The sequence below is a fragment of the Arachis stenosperma genome, chromosome 9 (assembly GCF_014773155.1).
Source record: "Arachis stenosperma cultivar V10309 chromosome 9, arast.V10309.gnm1.PFL2, whole genome shotgun sequence".
NCBI classification, from domain to species: Eukaryota; Viridiplantae; Streptophyta; class Magnoliopsida; order Fabales; family Fabaceae; genus Arachis; species Arachis stenosperma.
The window spans coordinates 53,347,138-53,361,531 of record NC_080385.1 but is presented as its reverse complement, the minus strand read 5'-3'; the positions used below and the strand labels follow the sequence as shown (position 1 = coordinate 53,361,531).

The 14,394-nt window shown below is 40.8% G+C and overlaps 1 non-coding gene across 1 annotated transcript; it reads right to left on the bottom strand.

Annotated features, from left to right (window-relative positions):
• Positions 1-1,602: 1,602 nt before the first annotated feature.
• Positions 1,603-1,710, bottom strand: LOC130952122 (small nucleolar RNA R71). The gene has a single exon (XR_009074303.1). It is a non-coding gene; the product is annotated as a small nucleolar RNA R71 (small nucleolar RNA).
• Between the last annotated feature and the right edge of the window lie 12,684 nt (positions 1,711-14,394).

Below are 14,394 nucleotides of genomic sequence, written 5' to 3'. Positions count from 1 at the left end.
TAATCTTTAAATTCTCTTGACTTGAGTGTTTTGTGTGTCTTATATGCATTCTCATTAGTGTCAGTAGTATACAAACTGCTAAGTTTGGTGTCTTGCATGCATTGTTATTTGATTTTAGTTGCATTTTGATTATTAAAAATCCAAAAATATTTTTAATTTGTGTCTTCTCAAGTCAATAATACAGAGAATTGAAGATTCAGAACATACAGCAGAGGAATTGCACAGAAAAAGCTGGGCGTTCAAAACGCCCAGTGAAGAAGGACAGACTGGCGTTTAAACGCCAGCCAGGGTACCTGGTTGGGCGTTTAACGCCCAAAAAGGTAGTGCATTGGGCGTTAAACGCCAGAATGTGCACCATTCTGGGCGTTTAACGCCAGGATGGCACAAGGGGGAGAATTTTGTTTTCAAATCAATTTTTTTTTCATGTTTTCAAAGTTTTTCAAAATCAAATCTTTTTCAAATCATATCTTTTCAATCAAATGTTTTCAAAATCAATTTCTTTCTTTTTTTAAAGATACTTGCTATCAATTAATGATTTGATTCAACATTTCAAGTATGTTGCATTTTCTGTTGAGGAAGGTTTAATGTTTGAATCATATCTTTTCTTGATAGCCAAGTTATTAATTTTTAAATTCAAATCTTCTTAAAAGTTTTTCAAATCATATCTTCTCAATCACATCTTTTAAAAACCAATCATATCTTCTCAACCACATCTTTTTCAAAATAGTTTTCAATCAAATCTTTTTAATTTCTAAATTTCAAAATCTTTTTCAAAAATCACTTTACTTCTTTACCACTTTTGCTTTCGAAAATCAATTAGTGTTTTTCAAAATGTTTTCAAAATCTTTTACTTGATTTTCGAAAATTACTTCCCTTTTTCTCACATCCTTTTATTTATGGACTAACACTATTCCTTGATGCAAAATTCGAACTCCATCTTCTTTGATAAGTTCGAATTTTCTACCTCTTTCTTCTATTTTTCTGTTCTTCTGACACCTCAAGGAATCTCTATACTGTGACATAGAGGATTCCATATTTTCTTGCTCTCTTCTCTTTCATATGAGCAGGAACAAAGACAAAGGCATTCTTGTTGAAGCTGACCCTGAACCTGAAAGGACCTTGAAGCGAAAGCTAAGAGAAGCTAAAGCACAATTCTCCATAGAGGACCTAACAGAAACCTTCAAGGAAGAAGAACACATGGCAGCCGAAAACAACAACAATGCCAACAATGCAAGGAAGGTGCTTGGTGACTTTACTGCACCTACTCCCGACTTCTATGGGAGAAGCATCTCTATCCCTGCCATTGGAGCAAACAACTTTGAGCTTAAGCCTCAATTAGTTTCTCTAATGCAACAGAATTGCAAGTTCCATGGACTTCCATTGGAAGATCCTCATCAGTTCTTAGCTGAATTCTTGCAAATCTGTGACACTGTCAAGACTAATGGGGTTGACCCTGAGGTCTACAGACTTATGCTATTCCCTTTTGCTGTAAGAGACAGAGCTAGGACATGGTTGGACTCACAACCTAAAGAAAGCCTGGACTCATGGGAAAAGCTAATCAATGCCTTCTTGGCAAAGTTCTTTCCACCTCAAAAATTGAGTAAGCTTAGAGTGGAAGTCCAAACCTTCAGACAGAAGGATGGGGAATCCCTCTATGAAGCTTGGGAAAGATACAAACAATTGATTAGAAAATGTCCTTCTGACATGCTTTCTGAATGGAGCATCATAGGTATTTTCTATGATGGTCTCTCTGAACTATCCAAGATATCTTTGGATAGCTCTGCTGGAGGATCTCTTCATTTGAAGAAGACGCCTACAGAAGCTCAAGAGCTGATTGAAATGGTTGCAAATAACCAATTCATGTACACTTCTGAAAGGAATCCTGTGAACAATGGGACTAATCAGAAGAAAGGAGTTCTTGAGATTGATACTCTGAATGCCATTCTGGCTCAGAACAAGATATTGACTCAACAAGTCAATTTGATTTCTCAAAGTCTGTCTGGAATGCAAAATGCACCAAGCAGTACTAAGGATGCTTCATCTGAAGAAGAAGCCTATGATCCTGAGAACCCTTCAATGGAAAGGTGAATTACCTAGGAGAACCCTATGGAAACACCTATAATTCTTCATGGAGAAATCACCCAAATCTCTCATGGAAGGATCAACAGAGACCTCAACAAGGTTTCAACAACAATAATGGTGGAAGAAACAGGTTTAGCAATGGCAAGCCTTTTCCATCATCTTCTCAGCAACAGACAGAGAATTCTAAGCAGAACCCCTCTGACTTAGCAACTATGGTCTCTGATCTAATCAAAACCACTCAAAGTTTCATGACTGAAACAAGGTCCTCCATTAGAAACTTGGAGGCACAAGTGGGACAGCTGAGCAAGAAAATTACTGAACTCCCTCCTAGTACTCTCCCAAGCAATACAGAAGAAACTCCAAAAGGAGAGTGCAAGGCCATCAACATGGCCGAATTTGGAGAGGAAGGAGAGGAAGTGAACGCCACTGAGGAAGACCTCAATGGGCGTGCACTAGCCTCCACTGAGTTCCCCAATGAGGAACCATGGGAATCTGAGGCTCAAAATGAGACCATAGAGATTCCATTGGACTTACTTCTGCCTTTCATGAGCTCTGATGAGTATTCTTCCTCTGAAGAGGATGAGTATGTCACTGAAGAGCGAGTTGTTAAATACCTTGGAGCAATCATGAAGCTAAATGACAAGTTATTTAGAAATGAGACTTGGGAGGATGAACCCCCTTTGCTCACCAAAGAATTGGATGACTTGTCTAGGCAGAAATTACCTCAAAAGAGGCAGGACCCTGGGAAGTTTTCAATACCTTGTACCATAGGCACCATGACCTTCAAGAAGGATCTGTGTGACTTAGGGTCAAGTGTAAACCTCATGCCTCTCTCTGTAATGGAGAAGCTAGGGATCTTTGAGGTACAAGCTGCAAGAATCTCACTAGAGATGGCAGACAATTCAAGAAAACAAGCTTATGGACTTGTAGAGGATGTTTTGGTAAAAATTGAAGACCATTACATCCCTGCTGATTTCATAGTCATAGAGACTGGGAAGTGCATGGATGAATCTATCATCCTTGGCAGACCCTTCCTAGCCACAGCAAAGGCCGTGATTGATGTTGATAGAGGTGAACTGATCATTCAAGTGAATGAAGAATCCTTTGTGTTTAAGGCTCAAGGATATCCCTCTGTCACCATGGAGAGGAAGCATGAAGAGCTTCTCTCAAATCAGAGTCAAACAGAGCCCCCACAGTCAAACTCTAAGTTTGGTGTTGGAAGGCCACAACCAAACTCTAAGTTTGGTGTTGAACCCCCACATTCAAACTCTAAGTTTGGTGTTGGGAGGTTCCAACATTGCTCTGAGCATTTGTGAGGCTCCATGAGAGCCCTCTGTCAAGCTACTGACATTAAAGAAGCGCTTGTTGGGAGGCAACCCAATGTTATATTTTATATATTCTCTTTTGTTATTTTATGTTTTCTGTAGGTTGATGATCATGAGAAGTCACAAAAACAATTGAAAAAGCAAAAACAGAATGAAAAACAGGAAGAAAAATAGCACACCCTGGAGGAAGAACTTACTGGCGTTTAAACGCCAGTAAGGCTAGCAGATGGGCGTTTAACGCCCAGTCTGGCACCATTCTGGGCGTTTAACGCCAGAAAGGGGCACCAGACTGGCGTTAAACGCCAGGAAAGGGCAAGAACCTGGCGTTAAATGCCAGAAATGGGCACCAGCCCGGCGTTTAACGCCAGAATTGGCTAAAAACGCAATTTTGCATGCCATTTGGTGCAGGGATGACTTTTCCTTGACACCTCAGGATCTGTGGACCCCACAGGATCCCCACCAACCCCACCACCCTCTTTCTTCTCCACCCATTCACCAATCACCTCAATACCTCTTCCCCAAAAAACCCTTCACCTATCAAATCCCATCTTCCTCTTCACCACTCACATCCATCCTTCATAAAACCCCACCTACCTCACCATTCAAATTCAAACCACTTTACCACCCAAACCCACCCATAATGGCCGAAACACAAAGCCATTCCCTTCTTCCTCATTCCTTCTTCTTCTACTCTCTTCTTTCTTCTTTTGCTCGAGGACGAGCAAACCTTTTAAGTTTGGTGTGGTAAAAGCATTGCTTTTTGTTTTTCCATAACCATTTATGGCATCCAAGGCCGGAGAAACCTCTAGAAAGAGGAAAGGAAAGGCAAAAGCTTTCACCTCCGAGTCATGGGAGATGGAGAGATTCATCTCAAGGGTGCATCAAGACCACTTCTATGAAGTTGTGGCCATGAAGAAGGGTCAACTTTGATCAAAGGTTGGACCAAGTCCTCATAAACATTTGTGAAGAGGGCGCTCAATGGAAGAGAAATTCAAGAGGAAAGCCGGTTCAACTGAGAAGGCATGACCTCAAGCCCATCACTAAGAAAAGGATGGAGCAAACAAGAGACCCCTCTCATCATGAGATCCCTGAGATGCCTCAAGGGATGCACTTTCCTCCATGAAATTAGAGAAGATTAAAGATTCATGAGAGAGGAGCAACAAAGACAAGGAAGAGACATTGAGGAGCTCAAGCACTCCATAAGGCCTTCAAGAGGAAGAACAAGCCGCCATCACTAAGGTGGACCCGTTCTTTAATCTCCTTGTTCTTTATTTCCTTGTTTTTCGAAAAATGTGCTTTATGTTTGCCCATGTTTGTATCTTATGATCATTAGTGTCTTAGTGTCTATGCCTTAAAGTTATGAATGTCCTATGAATCCATCACCTCTCTTAAATGAAAAATGTTTTAATTACAAAAGAACAAGAAGTACAGGATTTCGAATTCATCTTTAAAACTAGCTTAATTAGTTTGATGTGGTGACAATACTTTTTGTTTTCTGAATGTATGCTTGAACAGTGCATATGTCTTTTGAATTTGTTGTTCATGAATGTTAAAATTGTTGGCTCTTGAAAGAATGATGAAAAAGGAGACATGTTACTGAGGATCTAAAAAATCATAAAAATGATTCTTGAAGCAAGAAAAAGCAGTGAATACAAAAAAAAAAGAGAAAGAGAAGGAGAAAAACGAAAAAAAAGGGAGAAAAAGAAAAAGAAAGAAAAAGAAAGAAATAAAGTTGTGATCCAAGGAAAAAAGAGTGTGCTTAAGAACCCTGGACACCTCTAATTGGGGACTCTAGCAAAGCTGAGTCACAATCTGAAAAGGTTCACCCAATTATGTGTCTGTGGCATGTATGTATCCGGTGGTAATACTGGAAAACAGAGTGCTTTGGGCCACGGCCAAGACTCAATAAGTAGCTGTGTTCAAGAATCATCATACTTAACTAGGAGAATCAATAACACTATCTGGATTCTGAGTTCCTAAAGAAGCCAATCATTCTGAATTTCAAAGGATAAAGTGAGATGCCAAAACTGTTCGGAGGCAAAAAGCTACTAGTCCCGCTCATCTAATTTGGAGCTAAGTTTCATTGATAATTTGGAGTCTATAGTATATTCTCTTCTTTTTATCTTATTTGATTTTCAGTTGCTTGAGGACAAGCAACAATTTAAGTTTGGTGTTGTGATGGGCGGATAATTTGTACGCTTTTTGGCATTGTTTTTAGTATGTTTTTAGTATAATCCAGTTAGTTTTTAGTATATTTTTACTAGTTTTTAGTTAAAATTCACTTTTCTGGACTTTACTATGAGTTTGTGTGTTTTTCTGTGATTTCAGGTATTTTCTGGCTGAAATTGAGGGTCCTGAGCAAAAATCTGATCCAGGGACTGAAAAGGACTGCAGATGCTGTTGGATTCTGACCTCCCTGCACTCGAAGTGGATTTTCTGGAGCTACAGAAACCCAATTGGCGCGCTCTCAACGGCGTTGGAAAGTAGACATCCTGGGCTTTCCAGCAATATATGATAGTCCATACTTTGTCCAAGATTTGATGGCCCAAACCGGCGTTCAAAGTCACCTTCAGATTTCCCAGCGTTAAACGCCGGAACTGGCATCTAAATGGGAGTTAAACGCCCAAACTGGCATAAAAGCTGGCGTTTAACTCCAAGAAAAGTCTCTACACGAAAATGCTTCAATGCTCAGCCCAAGCACACACCAAGTGGGCCCGGAAGTGGATTTTTATGTCATTTACTCATCTCTGTACACCCTAGGCTACTAGTTCTCTATATATAGGACCTTTTACTATTGTATTTTCATCTTCTGATCTTTGGAATCTTTTGTTCTTTAGATCTTTTGATCACTTTGGGAGGCTGGCCTCACGGCCATGCCTAGACCTTGTTCTTATGTATTTTCAACGGTGGAGTTTCTGCACACCATAGATTAAGGTGTGGGGCTCTGCTGTACCTCGAGTATTAATGCAATTACTATTGTTCTTCTATTCAATTCCGCTTGTTCTTTGTCCAAGATATCACTTGTTCTTCAATTTGATGAATGTGATGATCCGTGACACTCATCATCATTCTCACCTATGAACGTGTGACTGACAACCACCTCCGTTCTACCTTAGATTGGGTGAATATCTCTTGGATTCCTGATACACGATGCATGGTTGATCGCCTGACAACCGAGTGCTCGCCTGACAAACGAGCCAGCCATTCCGTGAGATCAGAGTCTTCGTGGTATAGGCAAGAACTGATGGCGGCATTCAAGAGAATCCGGAAGGTCTAACCTTATCTGTGGTATTCTGAGTAGGATTCAATGATTGAATGACTGTGACGTGCTTCAAACTCCTGAGGGCGGGGCGTTAGTGACAGACGCAAAAGAATCACTGGATTCTATTCCGGCCTGATCGAGAACCGACAGATGGATAGCCGTGCCGTGACAGGGTGCGTTGAACATTTCCACTGAGAGGATGGGAGGTAGCCACTGACAACGGTGAAACCCTTGCATAAGCTTGCCATGGAAAGGAGTAAGAAGGATTGGATGAAGACAGTAGGAAAGCAGAGAGACGGAAGGGAAGGCATCTTCATACACTTATCTGAAGCTCTCACCAATGACATACATAAGTATCTCTATCTTTATCTTTATGTTTTATTCATCATCTATACCCATTTAAGTCTGCCTGACTAAGATTTACAAGGTGACCATAGCTTGCTTCATACCAACAATCTCCGTGGGATCGACCCTTACTCGCGTAAGGTTTATTACTTGGACGACCCAGTGCACTTGCTGGTTAGTTGTGCGGAGTTGTGTTTATGCCATGGTATTGAACACCAAGTTTTTGGATTCATTACCGGGGATTATTTGAGTTGTGAAAAGTATTGATCACAATTTCGTGCACCAAGGTCAAAGAAGGATCTCCCAGAGTGATCCACTACAGTAAAGAGGCTAACTCCCAACTTCAAAGAGAAGAACTCGACCTACTTCCAAAAATTCGAAAAAGAGCTCGGATTAGGGAAGAGGCATTAAAACGTCGAATGGCTTCAAGATACAATCAAAAGGTAGTGCCGCGAGGTTTTTCCGAGAATGACCTCATCCTAATCCAAAATGACATTGGAATAACTCGACCTGGAGAAGGAAAGCTGGCAGTAAACTGGAAGGGACCCTACCGAGTCATAGAATTACTCGGAAGAGGCTACTACAAGCTATCCAAACTCAAAGGGCAAGAGCTCCTAAGGTCATGGCACGCCTGCAACTTAAGGAGGTACTACAGTTAGGAGGTAATAAAAGATCTTAGGATGAGGTGCACTCTTTTTCTTTAAAAAGGTTTTTTAACGAGGCACCAAGCCAAGATCCATGAAATACCTAACTTAGAGGGGTAAAACTTCCACATGTATATATTTGCATATTTTCTTTTTGAATAAAGTTTTTTCAGATTTTCTGTAAATCCTTTATCAAGACGCATTAATCTGAAACGCAAAATTTCATCGCCCGAATATAAAGCTACAGATCAGCAAAAGTGAAAACTAAATTCACTGCCTGATCACGATAAAGACCAACAAAGATGAAAACTGAATTCATCAAAGGTCGACCAAGCGAGGATCAAACTCAATTTCTACAAAATCGGCAAAGATGAAAAGGGACAAAATAGATTAAATGCAAGAAGTTATCGAAAGTGACCTATAGGAAAGGACCTGACGAGGTCTTAATGAAAATGGGTTGCTAAAAAATAACTTAAAGGATAGACCGACATAAAAAAGTCAGACTAGTCGACCACAACAACAAAATTATAAAACGTAAATCCCTGGAAAGAGGCCTGGCCAGCCCTAAAAAAGAGGATTACTAGAAATAACTTCGAAGGGACCGACATGATGAAGTCGGCCTCCCACAAGCCAAAGTTAAAAAAGTAATCCATAAAGGGGATCTAACAAAGATTCAAAATAGATTACTAGAAATAACTTAGAAGAGACCGACATGATAAAGTCGGCCTCCCACAAGCCAAAGTTATAAAAGAAATCCATAAAAGAAATCTGACAAAGATCCAAGATGGATTACTAGAAATAACTTAGTAGAGACCGACATGATGAAGTCGGCTTCCCACAAGCCAAAGTTATAAAAGTACTCCATAAAAGAGATATGACAAAGATCCAAAATGAATTACTAGAAATAACTTAGAAGAGACCGACATGATGAAGTCGGCCCCCAACAAACCTACAAAAAGTTATACAAGGTAATCCATAAGAGAGATCCGACAAAGATCCAAATAAAATGGATTACTAAAATAACTTAAGAAGGAGCAGATTGAGGCGAAGGAGTCAGCCAAACAAAAGGCATGCGCTATAAGGGACTTCAAGTCGGACACAGAATGCCATGACCCAAAAGAATTAAAGCCATAAGTATGAAAGTATAAAGGCAATCAAAAGAGGTCAGAAAACAGTATTTCAATGTCTCGAAAAAGCCTAAATACTAAGCGAGCAATCAACAGGCAGGAACCAAACTGCTATAATAAACAAAGACCCAAGATGCCACCTGAAGTCAACCCCAAGAGCCTGAGAAACTAATTTGTTTATTCCAAAATAAAGTTGCTAACAGAAAAGCAACCAAAGTATCCATAAGCTAAGACTACAAATTTCAAAAAAGAGTTCAAAGCCCACAGGTCGGGCTATACACAAATGTACCAGAAATAATCATAGAGAATCCAAAGACTTCCCAGTAGTTGCATCATGGGGTGAAGGAGGACGAGTTTGAATGGGTACAGCATCTACCGTCCCATCATCCTGGTTCAAGATCTAGACGTTAAGATCAGGCTGACCAACTTCAGCTATCGGAGCTGAGGAAGCAGGGGCAACAGAGACTTTGGCAGCAGGCACAGGAGAAGGCTCGACATCGTCATCATCAACAGGGTCATCAGGGACAACTTTACCATCTTTTACAATGTTGTCCAAGCTGAAAAGAGTAAGGTCAAGCTCGGGCGCAAGAACTCGAACCTGCTCCTTCAAATTCTCCTAAGCAGCATTAACACTTCCTACAAGATGACCTTGAAGTTCGGCATAATCAGCTCGGACAGACTCCAAACTCTCCCTGAGACCCATCATCTCCTTATAAGTGGTGAGATAGCTCTCCTTATGCTTCAACGCCGTATCCTCAGCCAACTTTGCAGAGGCCGCCAAAGCAATATCTCTAGTCTTTTCACCCTACAACTCTTTTTCCAGCTTGACCACTTTTACCTCAAGCTCCTCCTTCAAACCCTTGATCCGGTCGAACTCCGACTTGGCCTCCTCCATAAAAGCCTTTGTTGCATGGATAGGAAGATCTTGGGCGGTTCAATATAAAGCTGCTCCCATATGAGCCATCTTGATACTGCTCTGAGTAATAAAATCCAAATGACGAAGAAGAGAGACATCGTCAGTAGGCATAACACCATAAGGAGCAATCTGCTGGTCGACAAACCCAATAGCATCAAAGTTAGGAGCATCTAGATTGAAGGGCTCAACAATCTGAGGTCTTTTCGAAGGAGGAACGGCTGTAGGAGAAGAGGTAGCAGTAGAAGCCTGGGGAGGATCGAGCACATGAACCCGAGGGGTAGGAATCATCCTCCTCGGTCCTGGAGAGCTCAGCACAGGCTATTTTTGAGAAACATGAGAAGACCCTTCCCCAGTCACTCTGGCCAAGATGCTTTGGGCCGCGGTAGCCTTCCTCTCCTTTTTAAAGGCTTTCAGGGAGTCATTATTCTTAGCCATCTCTGAAAAACAAAATCAACCATAGAAATAGGTTACAAACTGGAAAGAGAAGGAAGCAAAGTAAAAGCAGAGCAAAATAAGTCAGCCAATACCCAACACAGTTCGGATTAGGAAGGGGTCCCCCCAAAAACCTCTTGGTGTCAAGATGGGGAGGTTCCCCCAGATATCTTCTAAAACATTTACAAAAGCCTGCTAGACCTCGTCAAGCATCTCTCATGTGTATTGAGACACCACAACGTAATTCTTAAAGTAATTCTTAAAGTCCCTAAAGGACTCGTCATACATAGAAAACACTTTGTGTCCCTGGGCAGATCGGAAGGAAATCCAAGAGGCTTTTTTTTTAGGAAATCCCGGGCTTAGTCAAAACAAAAAGATAAAGAAAGAGAGTCTGAGAAGGTGTGACGTCCAGCTCTTGGCAAGGCAACTGAAAAATCTTAATAAAACCCCAGGAGTTCGGATGGAGTTCGGATGGAGCTACGTTACACGACCACAACAAGTCGGTCTCAAAGGAAGTGAAAGGAAAAGTAATATTCAACTGGCTAAAAAAATAGTCATAAGCATAAAAGAAGGGACGTTCCCCCGGGGTCAAAGCAGGAAAGCAAACCCTCTCATCAGAATCAGGCGCTACCAGTTCATAGTTCTTTTCCTGATGATCTCTATTCTTACAGAGTCAGTGATGTTTTCTAAGCTCCGTACAAAACTCAGCATTTACCGCAGAAACACAGATCAACACAAGGGAGTCCAACCAGTCGGACATCCCCTCAGGAACCTTAGAAGACGTCTCAACAATATTTTTGCGAGAAAACATGGCCAACTAGTCCTACAAACAAGAAAAAGAGAATGGATTACTAACAACTCAAGCGAAATCAAAACAGCTCGGACAAAACATGACTCAGAACAAAACAAAATAGCAAAAGGAAGACCCCAAGACACACACCAAGGCCCAGGGGCACCTTTGGAGGTAGAGATAAAGTAAGCACTCAGGAAAAAGTCTACAAGGCTACACCCCAATAAAACTCTCATCAAAGAAAAACAATCCTCATCCAACCAAGTAATGACACGAGAAGAAAATCAAAATAAGTCACCAGAAAATCGTTATCATCCAAAGAAAAACTACCAACATTGCGAGAGTCATCAAAAGGAGCAATCTTTCGAAAAAGCAAAAGACTCAATAACAATATACATTTCAAATATTAAGATACTCCTAGAGCAGTAACAAGCAGATGCACCACCATACAAAATGGTTCGAACTTTCCAAGTAAGATCAAAACTTTACCAAGAATGGAACAATGTAAGAATGAAGGAAGAACGACGAAAGAAGTAAAAAAAAGAAGAACCAACCTGAAACAGGAGGAAGCACTGATAAAGTTGAAAGCAAAGAGACAAAAATCCGAAATGCCTTTCGAGCAAAGGAAGCCCCAGCAATCACCAATGACGCTACGAAAGGAAGCATGAAGAAGGTTCAGGCAAAGACAGAAAGAAAGAAAGAGAAAAGGGGAAGTTACAGTAAACAAAGAGAAACAGAAAGGAGAAAGCTTTGGGGTAATTCAAAATGAAATAAAGAAAGGGGAAAAAGCAGCAAAGAGAAGAATTAATGGGTAATTGAACCCTCGCACGTTCCCAAGGTAGAGAGACGCGCGTTTCAAAAGAACAAAGGAACGCTTGTTTCAAAAGAACAAAGGAACGCTTGTTTCAAAAAAAATTATTAAAAGAAAGAAAACGTTCTGCATTCAAAGGGAAACTCTACAAAGAAGAAATCAACAAATGCTCGAGTTCATCTTCACCAGAGAAGGATCGAAGTCTTAAAACTAAGGACTCAACCTCAAAAGGAAGACCACGCTCGAGCAGGGGCACTATTTATACCCTGGGTCAAACTGTCTGACTCGGGATGTTTAAACGACAAGTCAACCAACCTCTTCAGGTCAGGGCTATCCGACCTCTTCTCAAAGAGCTCGGCCAAATCGCCATAAGAGGCCCAAGCAGGCCCAAACAAAGGAACACGACCCAAATCTAAAGTGTAAAACCCGGTTAATTAGTGGCTAATTAACCTGTAAATGAGAATTTATTCTAGAAAGCCCTAAATGTAATTTTTATGGCTAAATGTGATAGAAGAGATTGAGACGAGAATTTTGGTACCAATTTTATAGAATTCGGACCAAGATTGGACCGAACGGGCCAAACCGGGCCAACCAGACCCAAAGTGGGCCCTTGGCCCAACATAACTAAACCAAAACCCTAGTTTTTAGCATTTTCTCTCCTCACTAAACACATTCACATGCTGAAATTGGAGGCACAAGAGGGAAGAACACTCTCTCAAGTTCTCTCCCTTGGTTGATCTTCAAACCACCATAACTTTTGATCTAGAGCTCCGATTGCCGCACCGTTTACGGCCATGCGTTCACCGCGGAGAGGTCTAAAAAACCCATACAATCAATATTGAGGTAAGCCACGTTTTGCTCTTCGAAATTCCAGCCTTATTTTCGAGTTTCATGAGCAAAAATGTTGAGATTTTGGGCTCTTTGATGTTATAGGACCCAACTCTCTTGAAGGGGAAGGTTAATCTTGTCTCCTTGGACCTTGGGTATGTTAAGATTCTCAACCCTAGTGTAATTTGTTGTTTTATGATGTTTGGGTTTTGAGATGTTGTGTATGGGTATGATGATTGTGACTTAGGTTGTGTATGTGTGAATATTGGAATTTGATTGGTGATTTTGGAAAGCTTAAGAAGGGATTTGGTGGTGAAAATCTGCTCTTGGAAGTATTGAGGCCTTGAGAGCTTGAGGAAAAAGTGGTTTGGAAGTGCTCCGGTTGAGCTTGGGAAATTGGCTAAGGTATGGTTTCGGTTTCCTGTATCTAATATGTAATGTGGTAGGAAATACTTAGGCTAGAGGCCCTAAGATAGGCATTGAATGGTTGATGTTTTTGAATGATTGAGATATATGATGTGGTCATATATGTGATGACGATTATTGATGCCTTGGTGGTATGATGTATGAGAAATATGCATGTTGTGATATATGCTTAATGATTGGTTATGGTTGAATTGTGGGTTGAACCATGTTGATGGTGAGTATGATGTTGATTGTGTACAATAATGATTTATTAGAATTGGTGTTGTTGAAAATTGGCATGAGGAAGAGTATATGATATGTCAATGTGTTTGGGTTTGAACCACTTGGGTGAAGTGGGTTAAAATGATGAGATAGTGATTTTGGTAAATTGAGATAATGTGTCAATGTGTGAGTTGAGGAGGCTTGATGTTGAATTTGATATATTTTGATTGGTTTCAAAGAAAAGGGATGAAATTGGCATGCTTTGATTGATTTCGAAAAGAGTTGAAAATGGCTTGTTTTGAAAATAGCACTTTGTGGTTTTATATGAAAAATATGGTTTTGGGGCATACTTTGACGGGACATAACTTGGACTACGGATCTCCGTTTTGTGCCAAATCTGTTTAGAAATGAAATTGGATCCGGGATATCCATGCCGTTCGAAGAACGGGTGAAAAATGATTTAAAATGAGAAAGTTATGTCCGTTGGAAGATTGGGGTTTGAATCTGTGAATTCCGCAGCTTTTAACTTAGAAAATTTTTAGCAGAATGACCCCTTGCGCGTAGGCGCACTTGGCGCGTACGCGCCGTTCTTCCAGAAAGCGCCATTGATGAGCGGATAATTTGTACGCTTTTTGGCATTGTTTTTAGTATGTTTTTAGTAGATTTAGTTAAGTTTTTAGCATATTTTTATTAGTTTTTAGTTAAAATTCACTTTTCTGGACTTTACTATGAGTTTGTGTGTTTTTCTGTGATTTCAGGTATTTTCTGGCTGAAATTGAGGGACCTGAGCAAAAATCTGATTCAGAGACTGAATAGGACTGCAGATGCTGTTGGATTCTGACCTCCCTTCACTCGAAGTGGATTTTCTGGAGCTACAGAAGCCTAATTGGCGCGCTCTCAACGGCGTTGGAAAGTAGACATCCTGGGCTTTCCAGCAATATATGAAAGTCCATACTTTGCCCAAGATTTGATGGCCCAAACCGGCGTTCAAAGTCACCTTCAGAATTCCCAGCGTTAAACGCCGGAACTGGCACCAAAGTGGGAGTTAAACGCCCAAACTGGCACAAAAGCTGGCGTTTAACTCCAAGAAGAGTCTCTACACGAAAATGGTTCAATGCTCAGCCCAAACACACACCAAGTGGGCCCGGAAGTAGATTTTTATGTCATTTACTCATCTTTGTAATTCTTAAGCTACTAGTTCCCTA